The 16,018-nt window shown below is 44.7% G+C and overlaps 1 protein-coding gene across 5 annotated transcripts in view; it reads left to right on the top strand.

Moving 5' to 3' along the window:
- ARRDC3 (arrestin domain containing 3) overlaps positions 1-16,018 on the top strand; it is a 124,638-nt gene that overhangs the window by 53,948 nt on the left and 54,672 nt on the right. For 3 of the 5 annotated variants that reach the window (XR_008315223.1, XR_008315224.1, XR_008315225.1), the window contains one exon: positions 6,731-6,824. The exons of the other annotated variants lie outside the window; for them this stretch is intronic. The gene's annotated coding sequence lies outside the window, so the exon portion shown is untranslated. The remainder of the gene's footprint in view (positions 1-6,730; positions 6,825-16,018) is intronic. 5 annotated transcript variants of the gene reach the window in all.

The following is a 16,018-nucleotide window of genomic DNA, read 5'->3' as shown; positions in this document are numbered from 1 at the left end:
TACACCCCTTTGTAATTCTTGTGTTGATAGATACAAGCAAATTCGCAGCACATAGGAGGAGCCTCAGAGGACCTTGGCTTGACAAGTCTATTGTTTGCCAATCTGCCATCTTGTTTCAAAATGGCAGCCACTCCAAGTATAAACAATACTCCTTTGTAGTTCTTGTGGTTACAGAAATAAAAGCCAGATTCACAACACACAGGATGGTGTCCCACATAAGGATCATCATATGAAAAGAAGTTGTGAAAATAGGATCACCTAGTGATATGATAAAGACACTCTCTTCATCATATCAATAGACACTACATTTATCATATCACCTGGCCAGTGGCCAGTGGCCAGGTGACTGGTGGAGGCAATCCCCTGCCACAGGGAGTGCTGGGGAGCAGCGTTCAGGTGTGGTGGTAGCATTGCCGCTGCCCGCCACCCAACCCCCCACCGGCAACACCCACACCAGCCCCTACTGATGGTGGGAGGCAACAGGCTCTGTCCCGGCACCTTCAAACACTGTCCTACCACCTCTTGCCACACTTGTATTTATTTGTGCAGAGAACAGCCCTGTTTGTATGAACAGTGCTTTAATGGTACACAAAAGCTTCTGCTTTGCTAGGATATCCCTATTTTCAGAATAGAAGAATATTCTGAAAATAGGGATATCCTAGCAAAGCAGAAGCTTTTGTGTACCATTAAAGCACTGTTCATACAAACAGGGCTGTTCTCTGCACAAACAAATACAAGTGTGGCAAGAGGTGGTAGGACAGTGTTTGAAGGTGCCGGGACAGAGCCTGTTGTCTAAAGATTTAGGCCACAGACCAAAGAGCCACACAGTGAACTCAATGTGGCCAGCATGGCTTTTGTTATCCCCCACACCACACTCAGTGAGTCTCCAAACCAGATGGTCAAGCTGCTTTTGAAGCAAAGGTTATTTCAGAAACAGATTGTAGTATGGCGTGGGGAGGGAACAGGATATGTTAACAAAAATACAATCTTATCCATTCTCCACTTCCCTAAGTGATGAGAAGTTTCACAAGTGACACCAGTCTGGCTTACCTTCCTTTGGCTGAGAGAGCCCAGGATAGTGTCTTTATCATATTCGCTTCCATTACAAATGAACAACCTGCACACACACTGCATACACATTTCTTGAGAGAGAAATTCATGCAGGTCCTCCTTTAGGCTGTAACCTGGTTCCAGCCAGCTCCAGCTAGAGCTCTCTGCAGGGGTGTAGCAAGGTTGGAGTGGGCCTGGAGACAAGATTTTAAAATGGGCCCCTCACTGCTGATTAACAAAGGAGACTTTCAACCATGCAATGCGATCCTATGTATGTTTTCTCATAAATCCTAACAAACACGGTTTGCTTCCAGGTAAGTGTGTAGAGAATTGCAGCCTCAGGCAGCAAATCTAACCACATTTAGCTGGAAGGACATTTCACTGAACCCTAAAGGACTTTGTAATTTTTTGTCATGAAACAAGCCACTTTTAGGACTTTTTTGATGGGTTTTTAATTTAAAAGGTATTAAAACCCAACAATTTGTCCAATTCACTTCAATTTAAATATACATATTCCTCTCACATCTCTCTGCTCAAAACCAAAGCCCTATGCCCAATCATTCCAGGTGATCTAAAGGCTGGGGCTTAAAGACATTTTATGAAGGCAAAGGGCAGATTCTTCCATATCAGGGTGGAACTACTTTTGTAAAAATAAACAGCAAATCCCTCAATCTCTGAATTAAATATTCAGAGTCATTTCAATCTGCCCTACATCCCCCCCATCTTATATTAAAGCTCTATTCCCTAAATATCCGGGGGGTGGGAACCACAAAAGGGAAATCACATCCTACCTCCATTACTGAGGAGTCAAAAACTGGGCAGAGCTATGATGCGCAAGGACAGCCAGCACTGGCCCCCCTCCCTCCTTCCTTGCTGCCTGCCTGCCGGCACTCGGGTTCAGGCTTCAGGGAGGCCTGCACGGATGCCTCTCTGGAAGCCCCGCCCACCCGCCAAACAGCTGAGAGGTGGAGACTGAAGGGGCTGCAGCATCTTGCAGTCTCCTTCACTCCCCTGGCCAGAGCAGGAGGACTAGTAGGAGAGGGGGCCAGCAGGCAAGGTAACGGGGACTGCCTAAGTGGTCTTGGGCGGCCCTCCAGTCCCCGTGGGCCTAGAGACATTTGTCTTTCCTTACCTAATGGAACTTATGCCCCTCTCTGCCTCTCTTGTCAACTGCAGATTGCTGTTTCTTCTCCCTTCATCTGCAGAGCCATTCAGGAGGTCATCTACAGTCATTAAGAAGCATCTATATAATTAATTCTCTTAGTGGCGTGCGTGTCCAGGATTTGGCGGCAGAACTTTCGCGACACGCTGCGAGAGTTCCAGCAAGAGGCCCGGCGGAGTGAGGAGGGAGGAGGAGAGGGGGAAGAAAGTGGCAGCAGCGACTGGCTGGCAGGCGGGGGGGGGGGGAGAAAAGCAGCGGCGGTGGTGGCAGGAGGACGGGGGAGAGAAAAGCAGTGGCAGCGGCGGCAGCGGGAGGGCAGGCGGGAGAGAAAAGTGGCAGCAGCGGGCAGGCGAGAGGGGAGAGAAAAGTGGTGGCGGGTGGATGGGGGGGAGAGAAAACCCGCTGCGTCGGCAGGCAGAAGGGAGGAAGAAAAAAAACAGCAGTGGCAGGCGGGTGGTGGGGCCCTTTTTGTCCGCCCTCCACCCAGTGAGGCTCGGGGGGGGGTGAGGAACGGGAGGGAAGGAGGGCTAGGTAGCGTGGGGCTGGAGGGAAAGGGAAGAGAGGAGAACCAGGGGCCGGGGCAGGAGGAAGAGGGAAGGGGGAAACAGCCGGCCCCAAAACCCGTACAAATGCTCTGTGCGGGGTCAGCTAGTTAACATGATTTTGTCAAGCCCTTGACCACTCAGTCACAGTTATCAAGCCAGCTGAACCCACCACAACACATTTGGAAATTGAAGCACAAGCCCTTAGGTGGTTTTCTACATGGTGGACTTCAATCCTGATTCCTTTGTCTGCAAGGCATACTATTTTAGGACACCACACAGATGCCACATGGGCGTGTGCTAAGAATTCCATAATGTTTTGAGTTTTGACTTGACCTTTGCTGTTTTGCTGCAATCAAAAGCCAATGTGTGTGTTTACCTGACAGTTAAGAAATTAACTCTCTGTCTAGTTACACAAATTAAAAGGGCAAGGTTGGCAATGCCTAACTTATTCAAACTAGTCCCATTGAAATAAAAATAAAAATTGTTCTTTTAATTTCAGTGGGTCTGCTTTGCATAATTTTCCTCATCATGTCAGCCTCTGATAAAAAGAGGGCAGTAACAAAAACAAAAACATGATACAGTATTCAAAGTAACTATCTAACAACCACATTGATTCAGTAGCTCTGGTGCAATGTACAGGCTTCATGAGCTGCCCTCTTCTCTTCAATGCAGAAGAAGATTTTGTGTACATACTCTTTAGAAGTCACTTTAGAAGGTAATGGCATGGCCCTTGCACACACATTCATGGAACAATGGCCCAGTTCAGAGTAGGGTTGCCAAGTCTCCCAGAATTTAGGGTAGCCCCCAGATTTTGGCTCCTCCACCCAGCTGCTAAATTCCACCCTGATTTACACGGATTTCAAATGCACTGCTCAGATTGCCCGGATTTTACTCTGGATCTGATCACATGGGAGGGCAGAAAAGAAGGGGAAAGTACACAAATCTGTCAAATAAATAAAATGCAAAATAGTTGCAATATAATCTGCATAATATGCAAATTAGGCTGCTCGGATTTGGGAAGTTTGAATGTGGCAACCCTAGTTCAGAGTCATATCAATGCACGATGAGTTTTTGTTCCAAACACAAGGTCATGTGCACCTAGGTAATTTTGGAGCCTGGACCTAAAGGCCTTTGGAGGCTTCCCCTACCAGCCCTCCTCCAAGTTAAACATCATCTCCCTACACACACACACACACCATGACACATGCAGTATTTTTAATACATGGGTTCTTGAACCCACAGACAGCAATTGAACTCACAAGAATGTAAGTATATAAAACAGGTATATTTATGCAAATATGCATTAGTAGAAACATTTCAACATGCAACTCGACATATTTCCATCCCACGTATTTCTTTCTCCACTCCCCCCTCTGTCTCTAAAGCACCCAGCACAGGTCACAATCGCACTCAGCCACCTGGCGCAGCACTGACCAGTGGCCTGGTGCAGCGACCACACCACCCAGGACAAACTAAAGAGGATTTGGAGGCCCCCAGCGGCAGGAGTAAGAGCGCCTCTGCATGTGCTTATGCTCCCCCTCCCCTTCCATCTTCCTTCATGCAGAGGGGGAAAGACAGGAAGCTTCTGTTTACAGTTTGTTCCCAAATAGTTTCCAGTTACAGCCAAACTCAGGAGACTCTGGTTTGCAAACTACAGTTTGCAGATTTCAGATGAAATGGGAAACTGCTGATCGTTACTACTACTACTATGAGTATTTATATACCACTTTTCAACCAAAGTTCTCAAAGTGGTTTAAATAGGAAAGTATATAATAAAGGTGGTTCCCTACAGAAAGGAAACTTCCAGCCTCTGCCCCCCATGCATGTTTCTATTACTTTATTGTTATGTCTGAACTGACCAACGGCAAATGTATGTTTGAGGCTGAAGAATCTACTGGGGACAGAATTCTCCTGCCTCCAGCCTCTAACTCACAATGTGTTTGGTTGTTGTTGTTGTTTTGGTTTTTTTTTAAAGCTCTGTCTCAAAGGAGATGGGGCAATTTTTTTGAATTTTTGCTACATAGGGAATGGTACTAAAGTTATTTATTTGATTCCCTTTTATTTCTTTTATACCTTTCTGAAAAGAACCAGAAATATTTCTGGAAAGAGCATTCAAAACACAGATGTCCAAAAAGAAAGTGGGGGGGGGGAGACAAAATCCTAGTATTATTCTCATATAAAATGTTCTTATCAAGAATAAAGTAAACAGCTATAAATCTCTAAACAGCTATAAATCATATCTCTAAACAGCTATAAATCTTTCCATCATAGTCTCCATCTATGCATCAGAGCCTTGTAGACCTTTTGATCATGGATGAGAGATATGCCTGGGTTTCCATTCCAGACAACATACACATATGAGAATAGACCAGGGAACAGGAAGTCTAAGAGGACTCCCCCATTCCCTCTGCTTCCTGCTTAGTATCAATTCATCCTAAGGGGATTGTGGGAGGGTCAGGAAAAGTTCTGTGCCCCACATTTCCTTTTGTACAAGTTATGATCACGATGAATTTCTAAACAGGGTAGGGACATGGAACCCTCCTCAAGGCACCAACATAGTGGTATGGAAGAAAGGCACCCTTACCGGGACTCAAGGTTCATGGGAGCCCAAACTGGGCTGCCAGCCTATTCCTATGAAGAAAACAATGAGACTAAATTGTAGCTCATGCTTGAGTACATGTTCATGCATTCTCATTGCCCTGGAGCTAGACAAAGGGTCTAGATCCTGTAAGCTTCATTAACATTTTCTGGACTTAGTGCTAGAAGAGTTCAAGCACCATTTCAGAATAGTGAGTACAGCTGCCAGCCTAGACCTCTAGAACAGAGAGAGAAAGAGACTTTATGTGTGTATATATAAGATACTCTACAACTTGTAAAGTACATGAGCCAGCTGGATGGGTTGGTACCCTCTGGAGGGATGAATGTTCATTGTGATTTTAGACAAGGTTTATCCCCTAAGAGATGGAAAATAGGTGACAGTATTGCAATACTTTCAGCTTTCAGTGCATTATCATGCTTTTATTGTCCTGAATATTGGGCCAAATTTTTAATGGTGCTCTTTAAAAAGTGTTAAAAACACAAAAACTACTATAAAATTTTATCGATGTGAGAGGAATGGAAATGAAAATTGGCAGAAATGTTCCCCAAAGATTACTCCATGGAAAGAGTACAACAATTTGTTCATGTTTACCCTAATAGGGATGTGCAAAACATTTCAACACGGAACCATTTCAACTCAAAATGGGGCATGATGGGTGCTACCTACACCCAAACCACAAAAGAAATGGGTGAGCAGGAGATTTTAAACAATTTTTTAACCTTTCCCCAAAACTCCCATAGGTTGCTATGGGGGTTTTGGATAAAGGTTAAACATTTACTTAAAATTGCCCACTTGCCCATTTCTTTTGTGGTTTGGGAAGTAGATCGCACCCTTCATGCCCCACCCCCAACCCACTTTGGTGTCCCTACGAGCTACCCATAGGGAACAATGGAGAATTTCCAGTTTCCCCATTGTTCCCTATGGCCAAAACACTGAAATGTTTGGGGTTTTGTTCCATCGAAACAGCTGGTTCGATCATTTTGGCCATCTGTGTTTTGTTTCAAGCTCAAACCCACCCACCCACAAAATCCATTTCGTGCACATCCCTATACTTTAACACTTTCCTCTGTGCAAAAATGACTGAAATTTTACCTTAATTGTTTGGGGGTAGGGATAAAGGAGCAGTTATTCACAGAAAGCTGTAAGTGCCACAACACTATCACCTATTTTCCATCTCTAGGGGGTAGATTTTGCAAAAAATCACTATGAACATTAATCCCCTGAGATGGTACCAACAGCCAAAGTTTGTGCTCCTGACTCATGGACTATAACTCAAGAGACAAAAAGATGTGTGAATATGTATATATGCCATGCTTTCCTAAAAACTACAGGTCCCAGAACTCCTTATTTCCCATGGCTATTTCCCATTTACAGGCAGGAGGAGCCAACAGGAAGCGACAGCTGGCTGACAGTAGAAAGAAGAGGCAAGCACCATTATAATCAGAGATGCTGAGAGCCCAGGTGCAAGGTGAGCCAGAGCTGCTCGTATGATTAACATGCGAGGGGTCAGCAACATGTTTCCAATCTTACAGATGCTCCTGCAGCATGAACATCAGCCCAAGCTCTGAGGGCTGTTTCTCAACAGCATGTCCCCAGGGGGACTGGGGGAGTTGTGCAAGGGCTCCTGGTGCACCCCCACAGTCCTTCTTTATATGCACACTTAGGGACATAGGAAAGTACCTTATACCAAGTCAGACTACTGGTCCATCTAGCTCAGAATTGTCTACCCAGCCTGGCAGTGGCTTCTCCAAGACTGTAGGCAGGAATCTCTCTCAGCCCTATCTCGGAAATGCCAGGGAGGGAACTTGGAACCCTCTGCATGCAAAGATGCAGATGATCTTCTCAGAGAGACCTCATCCCCTAAGGGAAACATCTTACAGTGCTCACACATGTAGGCTCCCATTCCAATGCAAACCAGGGTGGACCCTGCTTAGTAAAAGGGACAATTAATGCTTCCTACCACAAGACCAGCAACTGACCTCAACCTCCAGTCTCCAGAGTACTCACACAAGATCCAGGGGGCAGGGAACAGTGCCTATGGGGCATTCATCCATTACGTTTAATTAGGACCACAATCCTATGACCACTTGCTTGAGAGTAAGCTTTATTGAACTCAGTGGGATTCCTTCTTGCCTAGAATTACCTTATATTACTCACAAATGCCATTCTCCAAGGTCTGGCAATAAACAGAAACCAGGCAGATAGAAATGTACAGACCATAAACAATGGGGATTAAAAGAAGCGAAAGGATACCAATCATTTCTCCAGTTTTTCAAAACACAGACCTTTTATGGTGGGAGCTGTATCATGTTACAGGTTTGTACTTGCTCCAGAGAATGATGCCTGGCCAGCTCCAGGTTTCAGAAGACATCTATACTGCATGGACCCCAAAGAAATTACTCTACTGTGACTTCACAAAGGTTATAGTCATAAGGGTAGCCTCATCAGCATTGGGTGCTCAACAGCTGCCCAACAATGCTGACTCCTGAACCTAGCACTGTTCCTTATCCTATTCTGGCCAAAGAGCTAAAGGAGACTGTATATCACACTGTTCACATCACCCTTCTACGTTTCTGCGGGATAAACTGTGGATGTTTCCAAACTCTGAGGTAGGATTGCTTCAGCTCTCCAGTTGCTTGCCCACTGGTAGCTATCAATGGTATTCACTCCAGTGAGGATTTTTGTGTTAGCAAACAGGCTGGGTAGCACAGATTTTACATATACACCAGCTAAATGGCTGACTCTGAAACCAAATGTGCCATTAGCTCAGATCAGGATCATTATAATAGCTTGCCAAGCTCAGCATGCCACACAACACATGGGAGCAGAAGAACCTTTTATCTCCCAGATAATGGGAAATAACTCTTCTAAAAGCTATTTAAGGATAACAAAGGTCCCAGGCCTATCAAATTACTGCCTAACTTCAATGAATGGCTTCTTAACCATCCCCTTGGGGCAATGGTACTTGTGAAAGCAAATAAATTGAATTATTTGAAAAGTCTTGTTTTGGGAGTTTAACATACATTATTTTTATAGCATGTCCCTTTACACAGTTGTGAGTGACATATCCAATCTGGAGCATACACGTACTAGAAAACAACTATGATTCTGTGCTTTGGATCTCATTTTCTATCCATTACAATTGACGAGAGATTTGCCACTAAATTTAGTTTGATGGACAGAGTCCAAATCTTTATGAATTATGGTATTACGTCATTTTCTCATTGCTTTATCTTTGTGCTAGGGAACTTATCAAGTTGGGCACAATACTGGCTCTGTGTGTTGCCCTTTCATGTGATCTGAGGATTCATGGTGGAATTCTGAGGATCTCACTTTGTTTTTAGAAGCTAGGTCTACAGCCCTTTGCACACTTATTTGGGAATACTTATTTGGGAGCACACTTATTTGTCATTGGTGGAACTGAGAAAATGTGCATTTAAAGCTTCACATAATCCACAGGCTTCACATAATTCACAGGGATGCGAACAAAACTGAGAGTACGCTGACTGTACACCGTAACGTGAAGGCAAAATAAAAGAGCTCCAGATGTCTTTGCCACAGAAGGGTTAACAGCTTCCTGTTTGCCATTGCTCTCTTAAATGTCAACTTTCTCACACTAGTGACCTCTTCAGATGTTAGGAAATCTCTGAAGGCTGAGAGGAAAGCCAGAGATGCAACACTGCTTCAGCCAAGTGAAATTTCATAATTTGTTTTTCACTGCTTTCTTTGGATTATGAAAAAAAAATAATCCTACGTATTTCAACACACACATTAAATGAAGCTTAAAGTTCTGGGAACCAAGTTACAATGCCTATGAAAATATTCTCTGATGGGATAGGGTGGAGGCCATTGCAGATAGACAGCCAGTTTTCTATTCTTAATGTTTCTTGACCAAGTGACTAGCTTTTCTTTTAACATGCATTCAGCCATGCTGATAACTAGTTGCCCTTAAGTGACCATAAGGGCTGGTTCACATTTGACAGCAGGCCCTGCATGGGCTTTAGAAGCATGCAGGAGTGTTGTCAAGCTTTGGAAGTGTCATTTGTACGAGCTGGTGCCTGCCTTCACACAGAAGCTATATGCATAACTTCTGTGATTTGCTCAACTGTGGCAGCTGGGGGGGAAAGCCTGCCATAATCATGCAAATCACCATGGCTGTATAGAGAACCCCCTGCTATGAAGGCACTGGTTCCTATCAAAACAGGATTGGGCCATGAACTCGACATCATCATCTTCATACAGGCCACATTAAATGTTAATCAGCCTACAGGTCTGTTTTAAAACTGTCCAAATGGGATTGGAATATGGACTCCTTAACATAGTGACTAATGTAGAGGAAAACACTTGTTCTCTCTCTCTGTCTTTTCCAGTTCTCCTTGAATTCTTGATTACTGTATTTAGCTGTATTGATATAAATTGAACCAAGCAATAACTCTTGTCATGCATCCTGGCAGGAGTCCTATTCGGCACATGCATCTGCACACTTAAGCATCTGTCTCGCATCTGCACACTTAGTCATCTGTCTCTCATAAACTGCCTTGGATTAGCAATGAGAAAGGTGGAATATATTTGTCTAACAATAACAAAATAATAAACCCAAAGTCTTTCTTTAAGGTCAGCAGTTATTGCTCCTCTGCATAATAAATGATCTTCTTACCAGTCCTAGTTCCAGAAGGCTAGAACTGGGGGACATTTAAAATGAAGCTGTTCTCACGAGCAGCCAAGACTGGGCTAGGGCAGCTAAGCCTGGGCTTGACTGCCTGTGGGAACCGCCGGGAGTTGCTTGGCTCCCAGCGTTGCCTCGGTGGCAAACCTGGCTAAGAATCCAGGCCGTTAAAGAAGGTTAAGGGAGCAAGCGCTCCCTTAACCCCATTTACTTGACCTTGTGTCAGCAGCAGCTACTTTCAGCCAGTGCTGAAGCACCGACTGGTGCCCGCCCATCACTGGGGGGATCGCCACAATGCACCACTCATTCGCAAGGTGCATTGCGGGATTTCTGGGGGCCGGGACAACACATCCCAACCCCCGTAGCTCCGCACTCCCTGGGGCAGCAGTGGATTGTCTGGGCGCGTGATTCACACACCCAGTAACAACATGAGGATCATCTGCGGGGAAGGTGAGCTTCTGCTGCCTTCCCCACCACTCGCCTCATGCGATCATGAGAAAGGGCTCAATATCTGTTAAAATACCCTACTAAAGTAACCCCCCTACTCTTCTACAGCATAACACATAATGGGGCTATTCTCGCGATTAGCAAAAATCGGGCGAGGAGAGCCTAGCCCAATTTTTGCTAATCGTGAGAACCACCGGGCTTGGCTGCGAGCCTGGTGGTTCTCCAGCGGGTAACCCGCTCCTGTAGCCCTCCCCAAACCCTGGTTTTGTGGAGCGAGCGCTTCAAACCCGGGCTATCTGGTCATGAGTAGCCGTGGTACGGCTCCGCACTGCATCTACTTGCAAGTAGACCCCCAGAGGGGAGACGAAAAGCCACCTCTCGGCTCTAGGGGTCTCCCTAGTATGCCCTGTGTGCTCACACAGGGCATACTGGGGCTTCTGGGGGCTGTGCGGCCCACGAGCTCCCCAGCCCCCACCAGCTCTGTCATGGAGCTGGCAATCGTGTGGGCAGCCGATCCGGCCGCCCAGGACTCCCTGCCCGCTTGTGTGCGGGGAGAGCGGGTTTAGCCTGCTCTCCCCGCACACTGGAAGAAACCGGGTCTCACGATCCTTGAGACCCGGTCCAATGTGTTGCTATTTTTCAAAGATATGCAACAGGTTCTATCATACCTGCATGTGAAAGTTCCACTGCTGAGGAGCAGCTACTGAGAAGGAGTCTGTGGGTGCCTCCCAATGGATACCTACTTCACATAAGGCACTAAGAAGAGACCACATTCTCAACTCTCTAGGGAGATTAAAAAAATCAAGCTGTTTTGGTTACTTCCATATGAGTACCTGTCTTAAGTTTTCTTCTCGGACATCATCGATTTCAATAGGTGGCCTTTCTCCCAACTCCTGCTGCATGTTTCCCATGATTGGATATATTTTAAACTTATATAATCAGGTGTCTCTTCACTATCTACTCCAATTATAGGCCAATACTACAACAAAACAAATTTCCTATAGAGGCACTAGTTTCATCTTGAGAATAACATGTACACACTGTCCTGAGTGATGGAGTGATATCTGTTCCACCATATGTGCATGTAGCTAGTGGATCTGATAGGTGGAGAATTCCTGCAATGAAGGCATATGGCAAAAGAGACATATATGCACATACCACAGGTAATTATGTATGCTAATTGTATATGCAATTTCCTCTGTGGAAGTGATATCCCTGTCTAAAATACAACTTTTTTGATGTAGCCCTAATTACACCCATGGAACAACAATCAAATCCTTCTTTTCAAGGCATCATGTATATATAAGGAAGTAGCTGATTATATGTTGGGAATTAATTTTCTGGTAAACAGAGGGCACCATAGAGGATTGTCAAAATGCTAATAAAGCGTAGATGGCTGTACACTTGGGGTTTTTAGATCCGGAACTTCAAAGACTTGTGTGAAGATGAATTTACTTTTGTTTTCTGATCTTCTGCTTCAAAACTGCAACTTTCCACTATCGATAAAAACAGAATAAACCCAATATTTCCATAAAAGCTTACAGTGAATACAATGTGTTTCTGATAGAGTTTAAAATATAGGGTAAGAAATGAGTGAGTTACTGTCTACTGAATTTAAATACTGAAATACACAGGAGGAAAAAAATAAAGTGAGGGGAGAGGAAGAAGAGAGAAAGATATTGTTCTAATGATCGAAACATAGAGAATTTATGGTTCCTCAGTCACCATATCTGATGGTGACTGAGGAAGCACTTTGCAGTTTAATTAGGTTAATTTGTGCCAAAGGATGTTCGACTTTCAGGAAGATCTCAGCATTAGGAAAAAAAGATCCCAACTCACAGCCATGTCAGTTAGATTGCAAGCTGGACAGTCAGTTTCTGAAATTAAATATAACAGTCATATTGTTCTGAAGTCTTATCTTTTCAGGACAGGGCTATAAGTAGCTATAGATATTTATTTAATTTCAGAATGTTCATACCAGGCTGATACAGTGGTGAAATCCATTTGTTCCCCTACACACATTGTGTGGTGGGGAGGGGAGGGGTGGTCTTTTCGTGGTGTAGTGGTTAGAGTGCTGGACTTGGACCGGGGAGACCCAAGTTCAAATCCCCATTCAGCCATGATTCTAGCTGGGTGACTCTGGGCCAGTCACTTCTCTCTCAGTCTAACCTACTTCACAGGATTGTTGTGAGGAGAAACTTAAGTATGTAGTATACTGCTCTGGGCTCCTTGGAGGAAGAGTGGGATATAAAATGTAATGATAATAATACTGAATATTTTTTAAAAATGGATGTAAAAAGAGAAATCTGAATTTCTTGAGAATAAAATAAGGTGGGACTGAGCAACTGGGAAGCGGATGGCTTTTCTTTATCTGATGGAGGGTATGTTTACTACAATGTTAATAATGTGCTTGAAACCTTTTATCTTGATATGTGACTATTGACTGTGCTCATTCAATTTACTAACCACATACTATCTGAAACCCAAGTGGAGCTCTTATATTTCATGACTAGTTTCAGGAATGCAAACATAGGCATAAGAATGGATAGAAGTAAAGATATGAAGCTCTCCAGAATTCTGCTTCACTTTTAGTGTTTTCACTCCCACTGTATTAGTGTTGGCTGTCAGACAGTCCAGGCTTTTAAGAGGGTATCTCTTGTTTTAAAGGGCCACCATTTCTCACCCCCAAATATCAACTTCCCATAAAACATAATAGAAGTCCCTATTTCAGTACTCCACCCATTCATTGAATAGCATCTCCCTTCATTGAATACAGACACCAAAGACTCTTGAAGTAGCATGGCAAGAGACTTGTAAGAATGAGGATTGCTCCTCATTTGTGTAACATATTTACTAATCTCTGTGCTTCATGAGATTTTCACATGAGTATCATTTACTGAAATTCCACATGTTTAGAAACTGCTGTGTGCTGAGGCTTCCAAAATCTAATCGCAGTGAAACAGACCCTCATGCAGTTTGCATACATGATTGTGTACACAGTGTACTTTACTTTATTTACTTTACTATGTACACAGTGTATATTTTGCTGTAGGGGGCAGCCTCCCAAGGAAGGGAAAGGAAAGGAAAGGAAAGGAAAGGAAAGGAAAGGAAAGGAAAGGAAAGGAAAGGTTGTGCCGTTGAGTCGGTGTTGACTCCTGGTGACCACAGAGCCATGTGGTTTTCTTGGTAGAATACAGGAGGGGTTTAACATTGCCATCTCCTGCTCAGTGTGAGATGATGCCTTTCAGCATCTTCCTATATCACTGCTGCCCAATATAGGAGTTTACCATATTCTGGGAAACACACCAGTGGGGATTTGAACCAACAGTCTCCTGCTCTCTAGGCAGGTTACTTCCTCACAAGACTGCTCTTTAAAACAACAACAACAACAACAACAACAAAGAATAAGAAAATGTGGGTAGTAGAGGTACATACCTGCTGTCAAAAGCCATGTGCTGTTGTTTACAAACAAATGCACCTGGCTGGAGGATGACGTCATAGTGACGTCACAGGGGGGCGGGGCATGCAGCTATCAAAATGCACTGACGTCAGCGGAAATACATCACCGGATATGCATCAGCAGAAATACGTCAGCGGAAATGGTCAGAGGATACCCCCACGTGGCCAGAAAGGGTCAGAAGTAGGGGTAAGCCCTCACTCTGGAAGTTTGGCCCCCACCTTCCACTTCTACCCCCAGAATATGTCCAGACATGTCCTGGAGGTGGGCATGTGACCCCTCTACGAACATGCCTAGCCACCCTGGACCAATGGGAACAGGTTTCAGACCCCAGAAAGGTCCATGTGCGCAGGAGTGATAATGACCGGGTGGCCATTTTGTGTAACTTTATTGGCTGAAACAGGGTCAAGTGACCCCTCTACGAACAGGCCTAGGGGGGCAGTGTGTTTAGAGGGAAACCATTTTACAGCTATACAGAGACGATGGCTGATGCTAGGACCCCACCACACACCACTGACTCATCATTGTCACAGGCACCCACGAAGATTAAGCCTATGCAACCGCGGAGTCTGTCCTTCCCTCCTACTGCTATGACAATCCACCAGATGGCTGCCCTTATTGCTGGTGAGGTTCCAGAAACTAACATTGCAACAGAGCCAGTGGATGAGGATGGTAGACTAGAATGTGATTGTGGCCGCTGTAACACCAGCCTTGTAACCCCCATGGAAACGGAAGATGGAGAGCCTCCAGCTACTACCTCCAAAGTGGGAAACGTGTCTTCATCAGATTCTGAAACAAAAGCAGCGTAGGAAGAAGAAAAAATGGGTGAAGAGCAGACCCCAATTTACATGGTGCGACGAGCATTGTGATAGCTCATGTGGAGAGTATACTTATTCAGATGAGTGTGGGTGCGAATCTTACTTTTCATCCAGGCCAAGGCTATTCAATTGTGATTATAAGTGCTGCAGGTCGAGCGAAGACTGGTCATCTTGTGATTGTCTGACCCCAAGCCCCAGCAAACCATTGGCCACTTACTGTGGGGCTGTGTGCTTTACTTCATCATCTGAAAGTGGTGAGGAGGAGGAAACCATGGACGGCCTTGTGCTTACAAAGCCTGAAGAACCAGACCCTGTTGCGGAAACCGACAAGCTGGTGAGTTGGAGGGGATTTAATCTGCCTTGCTTTGTTTGCCTGTGTTTTTACCTGTCAGTATTAAAATATTCCCCACTTTTGTGCAGGTACGGGGGATTGAGAACATGCACCTTGGGGATGTCAACGTGTCCTGCATTTCCTATGTGTGTACTGATGGGGACCAATAAAATAAATTTGTTTTAAATATGTGTGTTCATACCTGTGTTAAACAGAACCATGGCAGGGCCCGAAGAAATTCTAAAGAAAATATATTACACCCCTGGGAGAGTGGGGAGTTTTGGAGGTGTAAACCCACTATTTCAAGAGGCCAGACAGCATAGTAAAGAGCTGAGTAAAAGGCATGTTGAGGCTTGGCTTTCAGAGCAGGATGCTTACACTCTACATAGACCTGCAAGGATTCATTTTAAAAGAAACAAGACTGTTGTTTCAGGGGTGGATGCACAATGGCAGGCAGATTTAGTGGACATGCAACAGTATTGTAAATACAACAATGGCTACAAGTACATTTTGACAGTGGTGGATATTCTATCTAGATATGCCTGGGGTGTACCTCTAAAAGATAAAACAGGGAGGGAAGTGGCCGGTGCTTTTAAGGCTATTTTCAGAGAAGGCCGAGAGCCCGGCAAGCTCCAGACAGATAGAGGGAGGGAATTTTTAAACAAGCCTGTAGGAGCACTGTTAAAGGAGCAAGGTATTCACCACTTTGTCACCAACAATGATGTCAAAGCAGCTCTTGTGGAGAGACTGAACCGAACCTTAAAAACATGTATGTGGAGGTATTTTACTGCTCACAACACATTCCGGTATATTGATGTCCTGCCTCAGCTCCTAAAGAGCTATAACCACAGCTTTCACAGAACCATACAGTGCAGACCAGTAGATGTCACAACCAGCAATGACTTGTCTGTTTGGAGAATTGTCTATGGCCACAGTAACCATA

The sequence above is a fragment of the Hemicordylus capensis genome, chromosome 2 (assembly GCF_027244095.1).
Source record: "Hemicordylus capensis ecotype Gifberg chromosome 2, rHemCap1.1.pri, whole genome shotgun sequence".
Taxonomy (NCBI): domain Eukaryota; kingdom Metazoa; phylum Chordata; class Lepidosauria; order Squamata; family Cordylidae; genus Hemicordylus; species Hemicordylus capensis.
This window is presented reverse-complemented; position numbering and strand designations above follow the sequence as displayed.